Source organism: Corvus cornix, chromosome 28, assembly GCF_000738735.6.
Source record: "Corvus cornix cornix isolate S_Up_H32 chromosome 28, ASM73873v5, whole genome shotgun sequence".
In the NCBI taxonomy this organism is placed as follows: domain Eukaryota; kingdom Metazoa; phylum Chordata; class Aves; order Passeriformes; family Corvidae; genus Corvus; species Corvus cornix.
Window position 1 is genome coordinate 4,960,917 of NC_046356.1, and position 23,739 is coordinate 4,984,655.

Here is a 23,739-nt window from a genome sequence, read left to right on the forward strand (position 1 = left end):
AAAGCTGAAAAAGGAGGGGAAAGCATAAAGCACAAGTGGTGTCCCTCCCTCACAGAGTGTTTGACAGCAGAAGCTCCCATCTTTTAGGCAATTCCCAACTCAGATGGTGACTGCTCAGTGCCCAGAGGAATGCCAGTCTGATGGGAATGCAGTAGCTCTACTGCTTGTCAGAACAAACCAGGATTGAATATGCAATGAACCCAGGTTGGTTCAGAACCACAGATCCCTAAAAATCTGTACCTTCTAACAAACAGCCCTTTTTGTTTAATGATCCAAGTGAGACTAAACCTGTGGTTTCCAGTGCAGTTGTGTTGGACCTGTAGTTAAAAAAATCACTTGTGTACCAGGCAACTGATTTGTTACTAGCCCCCTTGGGCTCTGCTTGAGACAGATTTCACTGGGAAAAGAGCTACAGAAAATGTCAGCAGACAGTGTGTGTGTGCGCCAGAGACTCCCAGCAGCTGTGATTTCAAATCGATTTTATTTTCCCCTCATCTAAAGAGTTTTACACTTGCAGGGAGACATTTTGATGTACTGGGAAACAAACCAAGGAAAAGGTTTGTGGTGTGGGGAGAAGGCAAAGGATTTCCAGTAGAATGGGAGATAAGGAAGACTGTGGGGGTACACTGGGAGATCTTTTTGAAGGTGCATTTCTGCGTTGTTCTTGTGCTTCTTGTGATGGCATCTACCCTTCTATAGTGTTCTCGAAAATCTTTGCCTCTTTACTTGCACTCAGTGCTCTATTTCTGCCTCAGATCAAAGCTTTCTGTACTGCCAGTGACCTATGCGAGGGGCAGGTCTGTTTGTGGGGCTGGACAAGGAGCTGTGTGTCTGTGTGAGCTGTGACAGATGTGGGATCAAGGAACCTGTTATCCCCTGGCTGCTCCAGCACCACCTCTTATATCCTACACCTGGCAAGGCAGCAGGGAGCAGCCATCCTGGATTGCTTATGAAACCCCTCAGATGGAAGGAGAAATCCAGTGTGTGCAGTCTCCAGCCTGGATCTCAGGAACCCAGATTGATGTGGGCAAAAGGACAAATCCTCTCCAAGAGATTGGAGGGCAAGGAAGAGGGGAATGGGGCACAGAGAAGGCTCCAGGCAGTGAGGAAAGAGGAAAAGCTGGAGTCTGGATGGACAGCAGGGCACCCATCTCCTAGCCACAGGCAGTGCAAGATGGGAAATCAGAGCCTTCAGCCTCCTCTGGAATCCCTGAATGCTCCTGCAGAAGGAAGGAGAGGAGAGCTGAAGACTTTGGCCAAGATGGTCTTCACTCGCAGAGTCCAAGTGGTGCCCTGTTTGCTCTCGTCCCCTCTGGGTTTTCCATTTGCACCACTGCTGTCTCCTCCATCCCTGGGCTGGGAGGCTTTGGCTCCTGCTGGGTGAGCTTGAGCCAAGGATCCCACCATGGTGTGGGGCTGTGCCGGGCTGTCTCCAGCGCCATGCTGCGTCCATTATTGTCAGCACTTACTCTCCTCCTCATCCTGCCCTGTTATAACCATGTGTTAAATACATTGCAGATGCTCCTGGACGTATTTTTGACCCATTTTCTCTGGAGTCCCTGCAATCTACTTTGTCGGAATAATTGCAATTTATTTAAATGTCAACAAGCCACACGTGGGAGACAGCAGTTGTGTGCAAGAGCAGAGCAATTACAGGGAACGGGTCCCATTTCACCACTTGAACAAAGAGCCGAGCCAGGAGAAAGGAAAAGATCATTTGCCTCTATTAACTGATCACTTACCCCAGCACTCCCAAAGTCCCCATGTACCTTTGTGCCTCTTCTTTGGGGCCATCACTTCGTGCAGGAGCTGGGGTATAAAACCAGCTCTTCCTTTGGCTTGTTCTCCACAGAAGCATCTGCTCAATCCAGAGGAATTTAGTGGTGATTTAGACCCATGTAACTGCTCACGGAATCCAGTTCTGGTCCTGCCCAAACAGCTGAAACTGAAACAGAGATGCAGAGGAGCCTGACCTGTGTGGACATCATTACAGCTCCAACAAAACAGCACTGCAGGCCCCAGATCCAGCAGTGATTTAACTTGAGGAATAAGTGTAGATGGCTTTTTCCCCTCTGAGGGTTTTGCAGCAGCCTGGCAGTGGGATGATGTGAGTTTGTACATAATCAGACTTCTGGTCCTTTATCTGTATGAGGTCAGTGCCTCACAGGCCCTGGCATTGCCCAGACACACACCAGGCTCTCCCACTCTCGGCAGCCAAAGGCCAGGAGCAGAAAAAGCCATCTGGGGGTAAGTGCTTTGCTCAAGATATCTTGGCAAGTATCCCTGGTTCTCACTCGGTGCCCCTCTTACCGGGACTTGCTGCTCCTTTGGGGTCAGGCTGTAGGATGAGTGGTCGAGGCTCCCCAGAGCTGGAATACTGGGGATTGCTGCAGAGGAAGATCTGGGGCCATCTAGTGACCTTCCACTGAAAACTTTGTGCTTCCAGTGCTCCCAGTTGCTCTTAGAAGATATGTGGGACACGTTTCCTCCCTGCTGCTGACTGAGCAAGTCCCCAGCTCGGCAGCAAGCGGGCTGGAAGGCAGACCTGCACCTTCTTAATGATTTTTTTTTTTGCTATGAGCTGATTTAGAAACTGGTGCATGTAACCACCTCCTTTCATCTAGGATGAAAGAGAAGGATAACCCATGTCTTTACAGAATAGGGAGCTGTAACAGTCAGAGCCCCCACCCAAAATGTGAGCTGGGGAGAAGAGAAATGGAGCTGTTTGTGCCTCAGTGTTTGCCACCACAGGTGAGGGGTGGGCAGCAGGTTTGTGGGTGCACCATCCCCTGCATGTATCCCGGTACTGTGTGCTCCTGGCTCTACCAGGTGCCTCTCCTGGATTTCCCAGGGGTCCAGGCAATCTCTTCTCTGTTATTATCAACTACAAGCATGATAATCTGGACCCTAATGCGTACAGGAGATTACAAAGCAGTGTTTTATGGACCTGCTACAAAAGTACACATAATCTGCTAATGCCCACAATTAAAAAAGGCAGCGGAGCAAATCTGGGCCATTGCAAGTTAGTGCCCATATCTGGAAATGGATTCCAGTTCCAGCTGTTGGCCTTGAAATAGAAGAAAACATCTTTATTAAATATTGGTGCTGGAAATAATATCTTTTCTAGTTTTGGCAAAATGCCTTGCAAAGCTTGGACATAAAGCAAAGCCATCTCTGTTCATCAGGTTTTTTTCTCTTTTTAACTATCTGCATGTAAAAAAATGTGTAGAGATTGATACTTACTTCATCAATCCAGGTGTTGTGGTAAAAATGAACTGGTAACTCTGGTAATGGATCCCCTTGGAGTTAACCTGTCTGTGCAGCTTTTGGGACGGAAAACACTCCTAATATCCCCCCTATTCTCTCTGTGTCCCCCATCCTGTGATGTTCACACCTCACAGGACTGGGCACTCCAATTTCCCCACAGCCGTCAGCCACACTCTGGTGCCCTTCACTCTTGACGCCTTCCCACCCAAATTCTTTGTGCGTTGTTCCTGCAGCTCCATCCCTCTCTGGGGGTGCTTGGGCAGCTGTGTGCCTGCCCTGTGGAGCCAGTGGTTCGGCAGAGCCAGGAACGTGGGTCCCTGGGGGAATCTGCAAAGTACAAGTTGTTATTACTCACTACAGCAGAACAATCAGCAAGGGCTCTGTAATGCAGAAAGATGGATTGAAGCTGCTTAAGACTAGAGGGAAATGGAATCTCTGCTTTGCAACAAGGAGTTTAACTCCTGCAATCCCCCCCCTTGGTGAGCGATGAGACCTGAGCAAAAGCCCAGATTTGAAAATTGCTGGATTCAGGGAGGGAGATGGGGCCATGCAGCAAGAGCCAAAATCCAACCTAGATCTCAGCTTGGCACGGTGATGTGCCAGTTCCATCTTGTGAAGGGAACTCTCTGCATGTGCAGCTCTTTCCTGGTAGTTGTGGAGAGGACCCTGACGTCTCACCCAGCTCAGGTGCGACCAGTGCCAGTACAGCCCTTAGGTACCCTCTTTTTCTTTTCCCTCCTGCAGTGATCCCACTGCTGCTGGTCCTGCAGAGTCAGGTTTCTCCACGTTTCCATCCCAGATATGGAGATTTCCAGCTGGAGAGTGAACTACAAAGAGGACAGAGCAATGAACTTCCAAGAGCTTCACAGTCATGATGACACTGTTTTCTTCTCATGTGCTTCTGGTGGATTTTAGGCTGTGAAATAAGAAGCTCTTGGTTGTTATATGTTCCTTATTTCTTCCCACAGAAGTGTGAGTCCTGCTTTCCCCCGGCTTTGCCTGAGATGAATAGCAGATCCTCTGCTGTTACATTAAGGCAGCTTTAAACATATGATAAACTAGCTATACAAACCTTTGTCATCCAGGGCATAAAACAACCTCTAACTGCTTAGGATTAAGGAGACACTTGTCTTAAATCAGCCAGTTATTTTAAATACTTCTCTGTTAGCTGTCAGATGCCCTGACTGCCTGTTATCACACCAGGGGATTTGTGTTAGACTTCAGCGCCAGACTCTGCTCTGAGACTGGGGCCTGGGGTAAGGAGGGGCTGGGGCTCCCAGTTGTCTCTCCAGCAGCTTTCTATGACAAAGGGAGATGAGTCTAGCATGCTGAGAGAGGAGTCAGGCTGCAAGGACCGGCGTGGGAAACTCTGGTATCTCAGAGGGCTTCCAGGATTGCTGAGGGAGCTCATGCTGACTGTCTTGCTCTTCCGGGTTAAAAGGAAAGTCAGGGAGATCCAGCTGGTCATAACAATGTGAGGCTAGAGGGGAACAAACAGCAGGTCCATGCATACAGGGTTTTAAAAACACAGATTTTCTTCAATGCTAAATGATCACACTTTGCAATAAAATTTGTTTTGATTTAATTCTGCTGGTCATGAGCTCCCAAGAGGAATTGTTGTGAGCAACTGCATTGTGGCTGGGACTGTAGGGTCGAGGCAGAGGTTTTCAGCAGGGAAGGTTCCTCAGCTCCAGGGTGAAGCTGGAGAGGGACCTGCCTGCAGCTGGGAAGGGAAAGGCTTCTGCTGTCTCCTTTTCCCACATCACTCCCTCCTGTAAAGACCCGAGATGTGGTGCCAGGAGGCTTGAACCGACGCCGGAGCACTTGCGCACAGGTGAGCAGAGATTTACCTGCCTTGGAATTCAGCCGATTTCACTGCTGCAAGTTCATCCTGTTAATGAGCCCCTGGGGAGGGAGCGGGGAAGCTCACCGAGGCCATGGAGCCATCCTGGCCTCCCCAGCTGAGCCCTCACCCGCCAGAGCAGAGGCCGCGCTCAGCTCCTTGTTTTCCTCCCGCGATCAGCTCCCTGCTCTGCGCCGGGCGCTCCGGAGCTGCCCCGGGGCCGGCGGGGCGGAGGCTCCGTGCGCTCCTCCCGCAGCCGCCGCGCTCCGCGAGCATCGCCGGCCTCAGCACGGGGCCGTCCCCTCCCCGTCACCGCTGCACCCGCTGCTCTTGATTAAGTTTCTCTTGCAGCTCTTCCAGGAAGCCAGGGGCCTGTTGTTTTGGAGATCGCCTTAATTTGTTTATTCGTGCATATGTTCTGTCTTGTACAACCGCGCTTCGCAGCTGGTCCCGAGCAGCCTACGGCACAGGGGAAGCAGCAGGTTAAGTTTGAACCAAAGGAAGTCGCTGAAAGCCGGCCTGACGTGTGGATCCGAGGGTAGGCTCCCCGAGATTGATGTGGTAAAACACAGTGCCATATTGGCTTAGATAGCATCTTTATATTTATTGCTGGTTTCCATCATAATTTGGGCACAATAACAGTTTGTTTCTGCAGAAGATCAGTTAAGCTCAAAGAATTAAAGGTGGAAAACTCCCTGTCTCTAATTGTATTATGCAAATGTAAAATTTCCCTGCACAGGGCAGGGGCTTGGAACTAGATGCTTTTTAAGGTCCCTTCCAAACCAAACCATTCTGGGATTTTAAATTCTCTGAGAAAGGTGGAGAGACAGGGATTTAGGCTGAGACTTGCCTGCTGGACAGGACTTGTGCTCTCCAGAACCAGACATCTGCAAAATCTGGTTTCAGAGGTGTTGTCTGGCCAGGACAGACAGTGCAAGGTACTCTCCTGAGGAGGATGCTCACACACCTGTGAGGCTTGGACGCTGCTGATGCATCCCTGAGGTACCTCCTCCCTGCTTTCCCTGTGTGTCAGGATCCTGCCCTGCACCCCTGCACAGGCCAGCTCTGCTCACAGCAGAGGCAGACTCACCAAAACCTTGGTGCAGCGAAGGGGTTCTGCCCCCACGGTGTCCCTGGGGAGCTGGAGAATGGCAGATCCTTCTGTGCTGCTTTCCTGCCTGTATAACCTGAAGAATCTGGCTCTATCAGAGGGGAAAAAAAATCATTTGGATGTTTTACTGCTACTGTAAAGCTGTTACTTCTTCCCCACCCGCCCTTTAGGGGGAAAAAAAAAGAAGCCTTGTTTAATCTGCCAGCTTGCAAATGGCACCTAAATAACACAGTTGTCTTTGGCTCAGTCGATCAAAGGGCTCTGCCCAGGAGGACGGGGACACTTTGGAGGCTCAGATTAGTGTTGTTTCAGAGGAATTGGATGCTTCTTTGTGTTGTTTTTAAATGATTCTCTTTCCAGGTTGAGTCTGAGCCAGATAACTGAATGCATAGAATCGATATTTTGCAGAACTGATAGAAAATTAGCCAGGTTTAATAAACTTCATGCATGGCTTCCTATTGTAGCTGTATATCAAAAGGAAAATAAATATATTGACTGGATTTGCTTCCAAGAGTATCTATAAGTCACTCTGTGAAATGAGGCAATTGCACAAATGGCTATGGGAGGCTGTGCCTCATAGGGTAGGAAGGGATCATGCTCAGGACATCTGGGTCTTCTTGCTAATTTACCACATGACCTTGAAATTCAGGCCAAATTTTCATGTATGCCCACAGAATTTGTTTTGCTTTTTGACTCTGGAATGTTATTTCAGATGCTGAGGTAGCTCCATGTTTGGCCCTCCCCACCCTGTACCAGGCGAAGCTGCTGGTGGTGCTCCATTCCTTGGAGAAGGATCCTAACAGCTTTCCCAGGTTTATGTTTTTATCATGGCTTATTTTTTTGGTGGTTCCCCTGCAATGTGGAAATGCCATTACTCCTTTCCCACGTGGGGATTATGGATAAATGATCTGAGATCTATCACAGCAAAGTGATGGAGAGGTAGAACCAGGCAAGACTCAAACCTCAGGTTTCTCAGTTGTTTGGATCTGCAGCTAAATGCAACATTTTCTGAGATTCAGGAAGAAATTGTAACTGTTTTCTCCTTGTGATGTTTCCCATATTCCAGATCTCGCTGCAGTACACAAATGGAGGCATATGGAGCATCCAAACTCACCTTCATCCATCTTCATTTGCCCTGGCTGTAATGGACAGTGGCCACACAACTGTCCTCTGGAAATCAGGAATGTGAGACCGTAACTGCTGCTCCATCTATTTGAAACAGTTGCACATAATTGTACAAGGTTTGGACACGTTACTCCTAATCCTGTGTGCAGCTGCCTGCGAGGGGGTCTGGCACGCCAAGGTCTGAGCGTGGAGTGTGTCGGGCACTGCGGCTGACGGAGCCAGACGGCTCCACGGGGAGGGACAGATGGACCAGCCCTCGGGGCTGCCCTCCCCAGGGATGCTCCGTGCCCGGGGAGGGAGGAGCAGGGGGATTCTCCCTTTACATGGAGCCAAGGTGCAGTTGGGTGAAGGGTGATGTGAGGGATGAGACTGGGTCAGCTCCTTGTCTCAGTGCTAAATGAAAGTGTCCATTTCTGGGTATGAAAAGACTTCTCCAGGACTAAAATTTGCTGTTTATACCTGGAATCACCAAGGAAAAGAGGTGATTGAGTCTTCTTGATGTACAGTTAAAACTGGAGCAAGAATCAGACCCTCTGAGTTTCTTTTCCTTTTCATCTTCAGTTTGCAGTGCAGATGGGACATCACTCTTCCCTTCCAGCGGCTCTGCCACTGTCCCTTGTGGGTTTTATCTCATGTCTGAACTCAATACAGACATTTTCACTGACGGTTTTGTGATAGCCTGGAGAAAAGGAGGCTCAGGGCAGACCTCATTGCTCTCTACAACTACCTGAAAGGAGGTTGTAGCCAGGTGGGGGTCGCTTTCTTCTCTCAAGTAATAAGTGACAGGACCAGAGAAAATAGCCTCAAGTTGAGCCAAGGGAGGTTTAGGTTGGATATTAGGGAAAATTTCTTCACAAAAGGGGTGGTCAGGTGCTGGAACAGACTGGCTGGGGAACGGGTGGAGTCCCAATCCTTGCAAGTGTTCAAAAGGGTGTGGATGTGGCACTTGGGGGCATGGGTTAGTGGTGAACCTGCGGGTGGTGCTGGGTTAATTCAATAACCTCAGAAGGCTTTTCCAACTTTAGTGATTTTGTGCTGCAGAAGGTAGACCCATGGCTGGCATAAATCAACAGAGCACCCAAAACCTTGTTGGAGCACGCAGAGGTGGTGCTGGTGGAGGATCTGACTCCTGTTATTTTCGTTACTGAGTTGAAGCTGTTTCTGCAGCTCGTTGAATGGAGACAGCCCCTCCTTCCCCATAATGAGGTGAAAGCTGGAGCAGTTTTTTAGCCACGCACCTGCAAGGGGAAAACAAATGGGGAGGATGAGCAAGCCATGGGTGGGTGTTACTGCCTGTTAAATACGTAACGTCGTTTGTCACTTAAGTAACCTTGAAACAGCATTCCTTGTGCTAGAGCCGCCGCACCGGCACCGCCGTGGGCAGGGACGAGATCCGGACATGGTTAAGCACCCACCTGCCACCATTCATCATCCAGTTAACCCCACAGCTCAACTTCCCTTCAAAACCACACGTTTTCCTCTTTTTCACACCTGCCTGCCACCTCCAGCCCTCAGCATCCCTGGTTCCTGTGCTTGCAGGGAGATGCTGGAGAGCGCCTGGGGTTTGCTCCTGCTCATCCACCAGGGATGTGCGTGTGGAAAGTGAGATCAGATGGAGGAGTGCAAGGAGCAGAAAGGTTTTAGTGCTGATGAACTCTCAGGGAATGCAGCACAGCAGAGGCAGAAATGAGGCTGTGAACTGCAGATGTGCAAGGGATGGCAGGAAGTGCAAGAGGGGACAGTGGTGGGGGTGTGGGCACTCTTGTGTGCATCAGGAATATGTCAAATGTGTGTGCACTGAGGCTCAGGCAGGTCTAAGGGGGGATGAGAGTAATGCCCAGGTGAGGAGGGTCTGATAAGTGTATAATTCCAGGAGTAGGGGTGTTGGTGTGTAAATAGGAGGGGATGGGGTTGTCCCTCCACGTGTGTGCAGCCAGCACGGTGCAGCAAGGGCAGGGGATCAGGCACCTGCCCTCCCCACCATGGGCAGCACATGGTGCAACTGGAGCAAATTTGGCTCAGAATCACAGAATATTCTGAGTTGTAAGGGAGCCACAAGGATCAGAGTCTAACTCTTAAGTAAATACCCCACAGAGGGATCAAACCACAACCTTGGCATTATCAGCACTGTGCTCTAACTCACATTGCCTTGCAGTGAAAATTGCTGCTCACAGATCTGTGTTGGGGCAAACATCGTGTTTATAACATGAAAATGAACGTGGGGTTTGATAATTACTTTTCTTGTTTTTCTTTTCCATCGGATTTCTGACTCTGCAATTCCCAGTGCAGGAATGCTGATGGGCAGATGAAAGGTTGGCTGCTGGGAGTTCTCCAGCTCAGCTTCACAGACCTAATGCATGTCAGCTGCTGTGCCCTGTCTCCGAAACCCTTCCTCTGTCTTGTCTTGCTGGATGCTCTCTCTGGTTGCTGCCCTACCTCTCAAGATAATAACAAAGCCTCTGAAAAGGTGGAATTTCCCTTTTCTCTTGAATGGAGATCAAGGGGAGAGTTGTGTCCCAACGTGCAGGATAATAAGCAGTGTAAGTTTACTCTCTGTCTATACGCAGTTGTGGAAGTTGGTTGTTATCTGTGTTTTCTGGAGGAAATGAGCCAGTTTTGTCAGGAGAGGAGTGTTTGGGGTGATGCTTCTGCAAGAGCTGCTGGATCAGGGTCACAGCTTTTGATTTGGACTCCAGCAGAAAATGTTCCATTTGGTACAATTCACGAGACAGAAATTCATTGTTCCAAAGTTATTTTTTTCATTTTCCCAAGTTGAAATCCTTTTAAACTGGGAGAAGAAAATAGTTATGAGTTTCAGTACTGACTCATTTCAAAATCTAAGGCATCTTTTTTGATCTAACATTTTGGCTGATTAAATAGGAAACCCTTTTGTCTTACACATTACGAAACATCAAGGTCTCTTTTAGATCCACTGGTGTTTTTATTAGTCTCTGAAATTCTTGTGGAATAGATAAAACATCTCCCACCCAGCTCTGCTGTGTCAGTTAATGTGTGAGCAATCACAGTATGACATATTCACCGAGGAGTGTATACAAATTGAATCTCTACGTGTGGTTGTCAGGAAACAAAACATGCTCAATATCTGATGATGTTTCAAAGACAATTTTGATTTTTTTAGCAAAGCTTTTGTGGAAAATGTAGCAGCAAAGACATAAAAATTACTCCTGCAATTTGGAAACAGGTAAACAAGAGGTATTAAAAATCGATTAAAATACTATGTGGTCATCCCTAGGGATGATTTCTCACATGTAAACACATCTTTGGTGAAGGGAGGAACGAGACCAGATCCCAATCCCCGGGGGTCTCAAATCCCATTGAAGTAATTTGCAACTAGATCAGGCTGAGTCTTCAAATTTGATGTAGGCACCAGCTGAGGCTGCAGAGCTCAGCAGCAGTTCAAGCATCTTTTATCTCCTGGGTGGTCCCTAAGTCAGAGCTCTCATCTCCTCTTTCCCCCTCCTTTCTCAAACTAGGCATTTGCTGATGCCATTGTTTAATCCCGCCAAGGATCTGCTCCATTTTCCATGCTCCGAGGTAATTTTGGCGAGGCTACTTTGTTCTTGCATGCCAGTTCGAAAACACTCTCTCAGGCAGGTCTCCTTCCATGGGGCAGTTGTAATCCTGCGAGATTTGTGTGTAATATATCTCCTTGCCTATCTGGTTTTTATTCTGGGTGAGGCTAATGGTGTAAAATCCTAGCCCTTCCTCTGTGTGGAAGCAGCTAACAAACAGCTCCTCTGATAATTCCTTCCAGATGGGTCCAAGCCGGCGTTTCCCTGGCGCAGAGCTCTGCAAATGGAACAGGCCCTTTCCCAGCTCTCCAGTACACAGTGTGGTGGGGACACGTCCCACCACTGGTATTCCAGAGTACAGAGAAGTTCCTGGGCTCATCAGAGCACAGCAACACCACTGCTGTGAAGGCACGTCCACATGGGAAACACCAACCCACAGCAAAGTGATCCTGGGCACATTCAGAGGGACAAACCCTTTGGGCTTTGGGTGATGCTCATTTCTCTACCCACTTGGTAGATCCCTGTGAGCAGTATGGGTGGGGAGGGGCGCCAGCCTGTGAGGAGAACAAAACTGGGAGCAGATAGGGAAAAGTTGGCTGCTTTTCTTTTCCTCCCCTGGCACAGTGGGCTCTCTCTCCATCATCTCTCTGCAGCCGAGCTGTGCCGGGGCGGGGGCTGCTGCTCCCTGGGCCGGTGCTGCGGGACCGTCCCCACGCCTTGGCTTTGCCAGCCCTGGGTCTTTCCAGGTCGTGAGAAAAGCAGGTCAAGCATGTGAGCATGTGGCTGCCTTTCAGGCACACACTGGAGAACTGTTCTATCCAGAGAGATTTCCCTTTATCATAGAGAGTTACTGGAGCGGCCAGAGCTGCAAAGCAAGGATTTAAAAGCATCTCTGAGTGTTGGAATTGAGGTGAAGTTCTCCTGCTTTAGGGCACAAGCTCAACTCTAAAGGAGGGGACAAGATGGAAATTTTCCTTTGAGAAGATTATGTTAAAACTTTCAAAAAGGTGTTTGACTTGATAGGAGAGGATTTGCATCTTTGCCTGCAACAGCTGATACCACGGGCTGTCGGGAACAGACTGTCCAAGGGAGGTCTCAAATACTTGCTGCACACAAAAGCCGTGTGTCGGGAGCAGAGGGGTTGCAAGTATTTCTTTTGTCAGGGATACAAAACTTAGCAGGCTTCATTTTGAGGATGCCTTTTATGAGATGGGGGGACCCCCGCTGCATCCCACTGCTGCATCTCTCTGTTCCCTATCCCAACACACTCCCAAAGCAGCCTGGCTCTGCCCATTTGCCAGAGGGGGTCAGAATGAGGAAAAGTCCTGGTGCTGCATTGCAATGGTGCAAAATGCCCAGCCAGCAGGGAGTGCAGGACAGCAACCTCATGGACAGCATGGGAGACTGGCCCTGCTCCAAGTCTGGCTCTTCCTTCATCCCTGTGTACTAGGAGGACATAAGATGGCACAATCTCAAGGCACTTTTCAAAGGCACGTCAGTAATTCTCATTATCCCCCTTGCAAGGACCACGGGCCAGCATTCTGCAGTGCTTGGCTCCTTTTCAGGCCAGAATTTCTGTCTTACATTGATGCTTTCTTTCAGCTGAAGGAAGAAGGCGGTTGAGTTTTGCTTGGATTGTCCCTGGCAGAAAAAGAAAGCACCCACGCGCTCCATGTGCTTTGCAGGCTGATCCAAAGCCTGGTGGATCCATTCCCTTTGACTTCAGCACCGTTTGTGTTTCGGCCGACAGTACAAAGTGGTATCGCTGCTGCACGAGTGGCTTGTGCTGCTGCCAGCAGTGACCTCATGGTTCTGAGAGTTTCTGTGATTTATCTCATCTGCTTCCATCTCCAGAAGATGGTTGACGAGCTGTACCTGCTACCTGGAGATGGGAGGAGAGGCAAACGCAAACACAACCCCACAGGGTCCTCCTGTGTTGCTGAAATTCCTCCTGCCCAAGGATGGAGAGAAATGCAGACTCACCCACACAAATTCTTGCCCTTTAAAGCATGCAGCTGTTCTCAAGCAACCTGAAAACTTATTCTTTTCCCCCACCAATTCAACTGTTGCAAAAGCTTCCTCCCTTCTCCAAACTTGAGCTGTAACTTGGATGGTTTTGCTCCAGCAAATAACAAAATGAAGAAGCTGATTTGCAATCAGGATGTTGCTTCTTCCAATGATGCTCCAAACAAGGTGTTGGTGTTTGATAATGTAGGAAAGACTTTTCTGAAGGGCAGTGGGGAGGACGGCAGCTGCGTTGGTGTTCTTGGCTTTGCCAGCTCCGTTCTCTGCAGGTTTGTTGTTGCGGTTTCCCCCAGCAATTCTCCAGGCATGTTGAATTCCTCCAGGCTGGATCTTACTGCTTGAAGTGATGGGATTTTGGCAGAGTTTTCTCTTGGAGCTGGAGCAGGCGCGCTGGAGTTGGCAGATAGGACCACATGTGCCACCCATGCTGCAATTTCCATGGAGTGGTAGTGATATTCATCAGAATAGGGCTGGGCCTTGAGATGTTTTTCTGCTCATGGCAACAGGCATTTCTCGCCAGGCTGCCTCTTGCCTTGAGCCAGCGCGTGGATTTGTTAGCTTTCAGCAAAGTTATTCTTGGTCGATGCTGCTCTGAGGTGATGAAAAATAGGCCCTTCTGGGTATAAAAATGTTTTCATTTTAGAGTGTTTGGAAAGCAGCGCCAAGGATGACAAAAGCAAACACCCACCCCAAGCAAAGGAACGCTCCCAGGAGCATCTCCAGAGTGTTTGAGACCTGGGTGGTGCTCAGAGGAGTGTGTTGGCATGAAACCATGGGGGAACATGGGCTGGAGGAGCTCTGGGTACCAGCAGCCCTAAGCACAGCTGCTGGGTTGGGGTGCAGCTGTGTACAGCTACACTGAGCCTGAACCGGGGCTGTTTGGTAACCAGGGATCACAGAATTGTAGAAAGGTTTGGGAAGGGAGGAACCTCAAAGATCACCTTGTTCCAGCCCCTGCCATGGGCAGGGACACCTTCCATGAGACCAGGTCACTACAAACCTCATCCAGCCTGGCTGTGAACACTCCCAGGGATGTGCAGTCGTTGGACCAAGAGATGTGATGAGTGTGATGTGTCTCTGTCTCTAGGGTTTAAAAAGACAAGGCTCCTATAACACGCTTTGTTGTGCTGTCCCATGCCTGTAAACACCTCCTCAGGCTCGCCCTGCCTCAGTTTACCCTTTTCTTCTACAAATTAGATAAACCCACCCCAATAAAGCCCTGCTATTGACTTCACCACGGTGTTTTGAGACTTAATTAACAGTCTGCAGAATGCACTGAGATCATGGGATGAAAGCAGCTATAGATATGCAAAGCAGCATCATTATGCAAAGATAAAATTTAGAACCTTTGTAAAATAAGTGTTGAAATGAATGTATTGCAGTGTGTGCCTGGCTCTGCTCAGCTCTGGGCCCTCCTGTTCGTTCACCTGATAATCCCAAGGGAAACAGGACCAAAATGAGATTTATGGGAGAAGTGTGAAAATGCACAGGCAAGGTCTTAAAATCAGATTAATGAAAAAAGAGAAGCTTTGAAAGAAAAGAAAGAACTTTTCCTTCTTATCTCTTGGAGGTCTCTAAACTCCCGTGTACACACTACAAGCTGCAAACTAAGGGAGAGCCAGAATCAGGTTTCAGATTACTCATGCTTTATTTATTTGCTTTATTATTTTGCATAGGGAAAAAAAGTGGGGGGGATAAGGAATGAATTTCAGGTATAATTTAAAAAGAAAAATGTCTGAAAAGGGACACACTCCATCAACTAATTAAACATGTAACAGAGGTGCAATATTCCCAATTAACTACAAAGTTGTGCTTCCACTTCTAATTGCTGACAGTTTCTTTTGGTGAGTGTGTGCAGATTAATTGTCTTCAATGGGGAGCTGGTTGGCTTGATAATGTAATGTTTGAAGTGGAGGTAGTAATTGCTTTGATTACATTTGTGGTTTATTTTCTAAATGGCAGCTGGAGGTTGGGCCTGAGGTTTGCAGTAGCAGCTAAAAAATTGAGAGATGAGGGGAAAAAGTAAAGTTTCTTTTAGGAGTCTAAGCCTGGTAGAGCAAAACTTGGGGGTTTGGACTAGATGACCTTGTAAGATCCCTTCCAAACCAAAGTGTTCTATGATATTACTACCCATGAGCTGCTTCGTTCAGCAAGGGAATGTGCAGAGCAAAGGAGTGGAGCTGGGAAGGGGCTGGAGCACCAGGAGCAGCTGAGGGAGCTGGGAAAGGGGCTCAGCCTGGAGAAAAGGAGGCTCAGGGGGGACCTTTTGCTCTCCACAACTCCCTGACAGGAGGGGGCAGCCAGGTGGGGTCAGGCTCTGCTCCCAGGTTACCAGCAACAGGACAAGAGGATACAGCCTCAGGCCACAACAGAGGAGGTTTACATTGGATATTGGGAGTATTTTTTCACCCAACAGGCTGTCCAGGGTTTCCCAGGGCAGGCCCCCATTCCTGGAGGGATTTAAAAGTCATGTGGATGTGGCATTTGGGGACATGGATTAGTGGTGGCCTGGCAGCGCTGGGAAACGGTTGGACTTGATGATCTTAGAGGGCTTTTCCAACCTAAACCATTCTTTGACAAGCTGGGGAGGGCAGCCAGGGAGCAGGCAGAGGTGCAGGCAGAGGTGTCTCCGGCGCTCTCTTCCCTGCCTGAGGGATGGGGTGGTTCGGTGGCCACAGATGTTCCCTCCATCCTCCTCCCCAGTGTCCTGCAGCCTCCTGGCAGCCAGCAAGGAGGGAGGAGCCGGCTCCTTCCCAGGCATCCCACCTGTCACTTGGGTCACTCTTTTGATTTTTTTCTCACTGGCGTGGGAAAGACCACGGGCAGGAGCCAAGCTTGGAATTCAAACCCCAGCTCCTGCCCCGCTTTTGGCAGCTGAGAGGTCTCCTCACTGGAGCTGAGGGATTCCCAGGCTTTTATCCTCTGCTGGCTGTCAGCTCTCTGGTATGAGATGAAGTCACCTCCTTCCCTCCTCCTTCCCAGTCCTGCCACTCACAGCAGCCCACCAAAGCCCCCCTCTCCCAGGCTCTGGCTGGCTGGGGAGCATTCTCTGCCTTTCTTCCCTGCTGCTCTCTGGCCCCTTATCTTTGCGTTCTCTCGTCTTTTCCAGCTCTGGAGCCATTAGCAGAGCTGACCCACGTCCAGGAGGAGCATGTGTAGGAATTGGATAAGGAAGAGCATCCACTGGCCTGTGAGAAAACTTGGCCAGTGCCTGTGCCAAGTCTGTCTTCCATTAGAGTGATGCCAGCATGTGCCAGGCAGAATGGGCAGCAGGACAACACCTGGGCCCCAATCCCTCTGGCCACACAGCCTCACCCTCTCTCCCTGCATGCTTCCTCTTCTCTCTCCTGCCCCCTCTTTGCCCTGGGCGGCTTCACTTCCCCTTGGCCAGCCCAAGAGCTGGGCTGAAGGGCAGTGTGTGCAGAGGGCAGGGACCCAACCCAGACACGGCGCTTCTTCCTCGAGAGTGAGACTATCCTCTCATCACAATTAAACTGGGAGGCAGGAATCGATTTCCTATGGGCAGAGGTTTGACAGAACCTCTCTATTTGCAATACTCTGAACACTGCCCACTCCAGTGAGCAGCAGTGACCGAGGCAGCGGCTCTGCCTGACAGACCATGGGAGCGTGCGGATGCTGGGGACAGGGAACACATCCCCTTGCTGGGGCAAACCAGGGGTTAACAGCCGTGCTGGCGAGGGGGGAGGTTTATCCTGTGGTCTTTGAAGCTGGGGAGCAATGGGCAGCTGTGCCAGCAGTCAGCAAGGCCAGCTGATGCCCATGGTCATTCCTCAGCTGCCAGCAGCCCACAGTGAGGGGGTTGTTGTTGGAACAGCTCTGGGCCCTCTGGAACACGTTTGTAACAGCTTGTACCTCCCAGCGAGAGAGAGCTGCTTTTTGCCGTCTGTCAGATAATTAATGCAAGTGGGGAAACTGAGGCATAAGCTTTGCATTAAGTGTTTGCCAAATAGAACCTTCTCTGGTGCATTTTTTCCCCGATTTTTCCTTTTTCCTACCTTGTATTCCTGTCTTGAGCAGTGGGAGCATGTCAGGACATTTTTTCCCATGTGCCTTGACACAACCTTCGTGTCCTTCTTCCAGGTTTGCTATGTCTTGATGGACTCATCAACCCTTTCAGAGGGGGACTGTGACCTGCATGGGACACCCCAATCACAGCACACACTGATATGAGGGAGAGTGTTTTATGAAGTGAACACTAATAAAATCCTCTTTCAGCAATGCATCATCATGAATGTTTTCTTGTCACTGTTAAGGAAGATGATTAGATTCTCTAGTTGGTGGTAGTGCTCCTGTATCCCTCTTCCTGGGAAGCTGAGTTTCCGTGGTTACAAGGTCCAGGGCTCTGAGCAGTAGAAAAATTAGATCATTAAAAAAGAAAAAAAAAAGCCTGATCAAAATGATCTGAAATATCTCATTGTGCAAATCGGGCACTCCCAGCTTTAAGGTCTTCAAAGAAATCTATCAGTGAGGTGTTATCCCAGAGCCCCTCTGAGCAAGGCTGAGGTTACAGGAAATTTCATCCAGCGCTGACACTGTGATGGTGTTACCACCTCAGGGCAGGGTTTCTGATCAAGTGGGAGGCTCAATATCTTTCTTTCTTCTTTTTATTTTCTTTTACTTTTAAAATTTTTTAAAATTTATTTTACCTCTTTTTTATTTCATCAAAAGTTGGACTCGGTGGTCTCGGAGGTCTTTTCCAGCCTTAATGATCCTATGATCTACTTCTTAAGGGGAAACTATTCATGGCACATGGGAACAAGGGAGATCTCCCACTCTCAGAGAATTGGGAGGGTTCTGTGGGGGATTTTGGGGACAGGCAAGTGAAATCTAAAGAGGAACTTCATACAAGGACATGGAGTGATGAGATAAGGGGAAATGGCTTCATACTGGCAGAGGGCAGGGTTAGATGGGGTATTGGGAAGAAATTCTTCCCTGTAAGGTGGGGGAGGACCTGACACAGGATGCCCAGAGAAGCTGTGGCTGCCCCATCCCTGGAATTGTCCAAGGCCATGTCAGATGGAGCTTGGAGCACCGTGGGGTACTGGAAGGTGTCACTGCCCATGGCAGGGGTTTGGAACTGCATGAGCTTTAAGACCAACCCAGACCATTCTGTGATTCCATCAGGGCCAGGTTTAGACCCTACAGCTCTGCTAAAGCCCAGACTTGGAGGAAGAGCTGCCTGGGTGTGGGGAGAACCTGCAGACCCTTCACTTCCAGAGCTCGGCCCCTCCTCAAGCAGCCCTTGAAGGAGATGCTGCTGCTCCTGCCAGGGCCAGCTTGGGGGTGTGGGAAGGGCAGAGCTGCTCCCCAGGGCTGGACCTGGCAGAGAGAAAAGAGCTTTAGTTCAGCAGGCAAGAGGCAGGCACTGTCTGTCCTGTGCCCCTCGGCCTGCCAAGGGCTGGGATTGGGGTACCAGGGCCAGCCCTGTGCCCTGAGTCAGGGTGACACCCCAAGACAAGAGCTCGGCAGCTCCTCAGCCATTGCCATGGTTTCCTGGAGCATCCTCTCACCGCTCCTCCGGGAGCTGGAGAAAAGGGATCTTCTCACTACAGGAGCCCTGCTCGGTGATTTTCTTCTCTTCTGGTAGGAAGAAAAAAAGAGGCTTTTTTGTTATTATTTTCTGTGACATCTGCAGTCATGAATTGGGCCTATAAAACACTGTGTAGGAGACTGTTCCTCCTTCACTTGATCTCCTTTCATTCCCAAGAACATTTTTCTCATCAAAGCTTGCAGATTTCAGACACGCCATAAGATATTTTTAATCATCTTCTGTCACGAAGTTTCCAAGTTAAAGGAGCCTGTGCCATGCAGAGAAAAGTCTATTTATTCTCCCTTGTTTAAAATACTCTGGCAGTCATTTTAATTACAATGCCTTTTCCCTACCCCTCCTGGGATGTGCAAACGTATTTACACAATTTACAGTAGAAGTGGTTTCCTTCCCCCATCCCCTCGTGCCTTCCCTGTCACCTCCCTCTTTCCCCCATGTGTGTAACGTGCGCAGCTCCAAATATCACAACTTGGCAAATAAATATTACAAGATTCAATAAGAGGGAGCTGCATTTGCAAGTCTGAGGCTAATTTAATAAATGATGGCAGTAGCTTTAAAACATGTCTCCTATTTAAAGAGCACAACACCGATCTTTGGAAGGAGCTGTGAAGTGGGCTAAATTTTTTAAAGGCTTTAAATGAATCCTTTTCATCTAAAGCTTGGAAAATTAAAAGTCTCCCAAGCTCGTTTTTGTGCAGCTTCGTCAGAGCAGGCATAAAGCAAACCTGAGCCTGGCACTGAGCACTCTGCAGGCTCTGGGCTCAGCGTGGGACACTGAGTGGAGTGACGTCCTCAGACTGAGCCTTTTCAGGGAAAAAAGGAAGTAAAACTTGTGTGGAAGAAGATGTAAATACCCTTTATATTTATAGGAGAAAGGAGTTGAAGGATGCCTTGCTGCTGGTGCGGAGCCCTGAGTGCGTGCATGGGCTGGGCTGGAGGTGCTGCAGTGCTGGTTGTGCCTGTGGCTTGGTCCCACTTTGTACAGGTAGCTGGGACCAGCTGTTGAGGAAAATGGGGTAGGGTGTGGTAGAACCCAATGCAGAGGTCAGGGCTTGGCCAGATCTCCCCATCTCTTCACCATTTCTAAATCCCACATATCACCGCCCTCACTGCCTTTGTCTTTTGTGCCTGCCTGCTCTCACACAGCTCTTCCAGTATGGAGCACCCCCAGCCACCTTTTCTCTCCACCCCCCCTCCATGCAGAAACACAGCTTTAGGAGATTATAACAGAGCCTTCTGGCCTTGAACTGTATTAAAACTGTGCAAGTAGGAGATGGTTTTGGCAGGCTGGGTTGGGTTGGATTACATCTCTTCAGTTATTTTGCTTGCAAGATATTTCAAAGACCCCCTTTAACCAGAGCACGCTTCCTTCAGAATCCTGAATTGGTCCAGTTAGGATCTTGGCTGGATTTGATCAGAGGTAACTAGATCTCAGCAGCAGAGAATAAATATAAATATGTAACTGACTTGGTATGTTTACATCTCATACCTGGTCCTCCAAAGTTTCCGTGGTGTGATGTCCTCACTCAGGAGCCCAATGTCCACAGAGGTGCCAAAGCCCACACTGGGCCCCTGGGATGGGTCTGTCCAAGCAGGAGAGAGCAAAGCAATTCCCAGTGTCAGGGTGGACACTGTGGACTTTAAAACTTCAGCCAGAAGCCAAACACCCATTGGGGTGATTCTCTGAAAAGCCTCGTGGGCTTCGACAACTCTCCATTGCTCCAATGTGCCCAAAGGAGCACTGACTGCTGCCCTGTCACCCTCTCTTTCTCCTGGGAGGTCAAGTTATCCCCCTTTCCTCTCTTAATGCCATCAGAGACCTTAAACACCTCCCTTGGAGCTTGATTTTCAAACTAGTCCGTTTGCTCAGCAGGGTGTAATGAACTCAAAGCTCTGGTTTGAACAGCTGGAGCCTGGAGCGGGTAGTGGGGTAAGAAAGGACAGAAAATATATATAAAACCTTCTTCTGCAGGCTCTTATCCACAGTGACAGCTACAAAAAAGCACTTTATGGCTCCAGTCACATCACATGTCAGCATGATGTGCACCATGGGGAGACCCACCACAGGATGGCTTGGAAATGGCACATGCTCTTAAAATTTTCAGGGTGATAAGCAAAAAGAAAATGGGAAAAAGATTCAGAAAAGACCCAAAAGGCTGATGTCTTTCCCTTGGAGAGAGAGGGCATCAGAGAAACAAGAATGGCCTGTTCTGGACATGGTCAGGACGCTGAGCAGCTCATGCAGCTCCATCCTGAGGCAGCTGTGCTCCCCCTCAGCCATTGCCACAAGCCAGACTTCACTTCTGGAGGGAAATACCCACAATTATTGTATTTTCCCCCTTCTGCAAGTTCACACCTTGGGAAACCTTTCAACGCACCAGGTGAGAGGTGAGAGGAAGGTCTCCAACAAAGCCAAGTTGCTTTGCTCTGGTGCACCTGAGCTGTTGATGCTGACTGACAATATCTGGCCACAACTTCACTGGACCAAGAGAAGTTTGCAGGCTCTGGCTGAGCTGGTGTTTGTTGAGAAGCTGAAGAAACCCCCCTGAGGTGGCTGCTGACCAGAGGTAAGGAATGAGCAGTTTCTTTGCTTGAGTTTGAAAATTAGAATGACACCATTGGGAAAGAAAATAATAGCTGAGAGAGAGCTTGTAAGGAAAAGCAAATCAAAGTACACCAAGGATCTGTCAGTAAAGAAGCTCTTTCATGCCATATTTTAAAATGTATTTCTTCTTTTGAATTATGCTTTGTATTTTTCATTATATAAAAAGAGGAATAGGAGCCCCAGCAGCACATGGTATGGTTGGATGTCTAAGATATTAACTGAGTATTTTCCTGCCTTAAGGGTCAGGCAGGAACCGAGACTTCAGCTGTTACCTCCCGTGTTTCCCAGGTATTTGAATAAAATTAATGTTACTCAGAAGAATTGTAACAGCTTGTACCAAAATCAGGTTCTTGGAAGGGCTGTGCTGATTTTGGGGGTATTGTTGGTGTGATAAGCCTTGTAGTGAGAGCAAGGAGGGTGCAAGCTGCTTGTTAATCATGAGTTTTGCAGCCTGGTTTAGGTAAGGGCTGCTCTGAGGGGGAGTTTATGGAAGAACATTGGGGTGTATGCTTCTGCACTCTACAAATGGGAAAGAAAGTGGTATCTGCCGTGCTAAGGTGTCATGAATGGTTGTTCCCCTCTTTGTGGCTGGTCGGGACCTTTCCACCAAGGGGGAAACTATCAGATGTGGGGTTTTGCTGCAGCCAAGTTGCATGTCTTCATAAATCCTAGAAGAATTTGGGTTGGAAGGGACATCCAGAAACCATGCCTGCAGTGAGCAGGGACAATGCCTGCTGGTTACTGTGAATCCCCAGCGAGGAGGGGGATTTGGTGAAGATGTTTTGGTTTTGATGGTGTTCCCTTTTGTGTTTTGGTGGCTCTTTTTTTCACCTCATGACCAGGAGGCAGGGAGAGCCCTCAGTGAAAAGCTGAGCCCAAAATGGATCTTTTAACACAATCCTGTGTCACACAAGCTTTTAAAAAGCTTTGGTGTGTAGAAGGAAACAAATGCAATGGTGAGAAGTTCTGGGAAGCAGCTTTGCTCCCTTGAGCTGTTCTGACAGTTACGGGCCAGAGGCAGATGCCACATTTGTGCTGTTCTTGGATCAAATTTCCAAGAAGGCTCTTTCCCATGGTGTCACTTTCTGCACCCTCCCCGGAAAAGTGAGATTCCACTTTCTGCCCAGCAAAGCCCACTAATAAAACAACCCTGGTTTTGCTGCTGAGGTTTGGTGCAGCCAGCGCCAAATGTGCCTGGGGAGCTCAGCTCCCCCCTCTGCTCCTGCTGGGTCTGCCCTGTGCCACCAGTGCAGAAATCAGAGCAGCCCCATCTCCGTCCCTGGATTTTCGCTTGATCCTGGTGAGGCAAAGCCTGTATTGCAGACCCCGTCGGCAGGAAACCTGCTGCTTAGATAAACATTTCCCTTCTAAGTCAAAGAGATGAGACTGAACCAGTTTTGGTCACAGTTTGTGCCATGCCCTCACGGAGCCCTGGGGGTGAGAGGTGTGGGGTGGCATTTGCTGAGCTCCCACAGGACATGGTTGTGGAGCAGGGAAGGTTGTGATGGTGGGTCCCTCAGAAAGGTTGGGAATCTGCTTCCAAGCCCTGCTCCTGCTCTGCAAGAGAGCTGACAGGGAAGAGAGTCCCTTGGGTGACAACATCCAGCTGCGGCTGGAGGAGGATGCTTTACAGAAAGATTGGAAGAAACATTCCTCCCCACATGGAGCCCCCGCCGTTATCACATCCCGCTCCAGTCTGGCAGCTCCTGTTTGCTGTACCTGCTGCTCTGTTTTTTGCATCTCTAATCTGATTTAGATAATAACCCCAGTGGATGCAAAGAGCCGGCTGAGCCTCGTGCAGAGATTCTCCTGCTCCAGATCCTCTCCCTGAGAGTGAGCAGTAGTTGGAGCTTGGCTGCCAGTGGAAAGGGCCAGATCCTCCTCTCCTGCGTGTAGGAGAGGTCAGCTCCAAGCCTCTTCAAGGTGTTTTTTCAATGCTCTGTGTAGTGAAAGAGAGTTCAGAGCTGGCCGGAGGCTGTGATAGCAACAGACTGTTAATGATCCGTGGGTGCATTCAGTAAATACATCTGTTTTGTGTGGGCAAAGGTACCCACCGCCCACTGCTGCTCCAAAGGCTGGTGACATCATCCTAATCCTGCTTGCTCCAGGCTGTATCTGGGGTTGAACAAGTTGTTTTGTCCCTCCAGTCAAAAGTTTTGTCAGGACAGATTTGGGAATCTTGCCTACCTGTGGGATTTCTCCCCAGGGTGTCAGACTCGCTGTACAACTCAGTGAGACTCACCTCCACGGACCATCTGCTTTCCAGGCTAGCTGTGTTGCATTTGGTGCTACATGCTTCCCTGATGGGAAAATCTTGGCCAGAAATAGAACAGCCTTTCCCCAGGCTCCCTGCGCTCAGTGCTGCCTCATCGATACAGAGAGTGTCGATCCCTGTGTGTCGGGAGAATCCCTGTAGAAATTCAGGGGTTTTCCCCTCTGCTCTCTCACTCCTTGTTGTGAAGCCCATCATACTGGGTTTGTGGGATACCAGCACTCATGAGACCTGCCAAACCTGTTGCACATGTGAGCAGTAGAGTTCTGATCCTGAGTTCTGGGAGGAGAGCTGTGTGGGATGAGGCTGCAGGACACCGGCTGCCAAAGCTGTTGTGGCACTGTTGAGTCCCCCAGCCGTGCCGTGGGAAAGAGATGGAGCTGGAGAAG

At 49.3% G+C, this 23,739-nt stretch overlaps 2 long non-coding RNA genes across 11 annotated transcripts; one reads left to right on the top strand and one right to left on the bottom strand.

Moving 5' to 3' along the window:
- Nucleotides 1–462: 462 nt before the first annotated feature.
- LOC104697357 lies at nt 463–5,343 on the bottom strand. Its single transcript, XR_753163.3, has 3 exons — nt 5,118–5,343; nt 1,770–4,183; nt 463–1,220 (listed from the first exon to the last, which is right to left on the bottom strand). It is a non-coding gene; the product is annotated as an uncharacterized LOC104697357 (long non-coding RNA).
- Nucleotides 4,590–14,138, top strand: LOC104697358. 10 transcript variants are annotated; one of them, XR_753169.4, is made up of 5 exons: nt 5,366–5,648; nt 6,934–7,033; nt 7,288–9,886; nt 10,841–10,901; nt 11,122–14,138. It is a non-coding gene; the product is annotated as an uncharacterized LOC104697358 (long non-coding RNA). The 10 variants fall into 10 exon arrangements; XR_002048312.3 differs by adding an exon at nt 4,590–5,101 and having other exon boundaries at nt 5,555–5,648; nt 7,288–14,138; XR_002048308.3 differs by adding an exon at nt 4,592–5,101 and having other exon boundaries at nt 5,462–5,648; nt 7,288–14,138.
- Nucleotides 14,139–23,739: the final 9,601 nt, after the last annotated feature.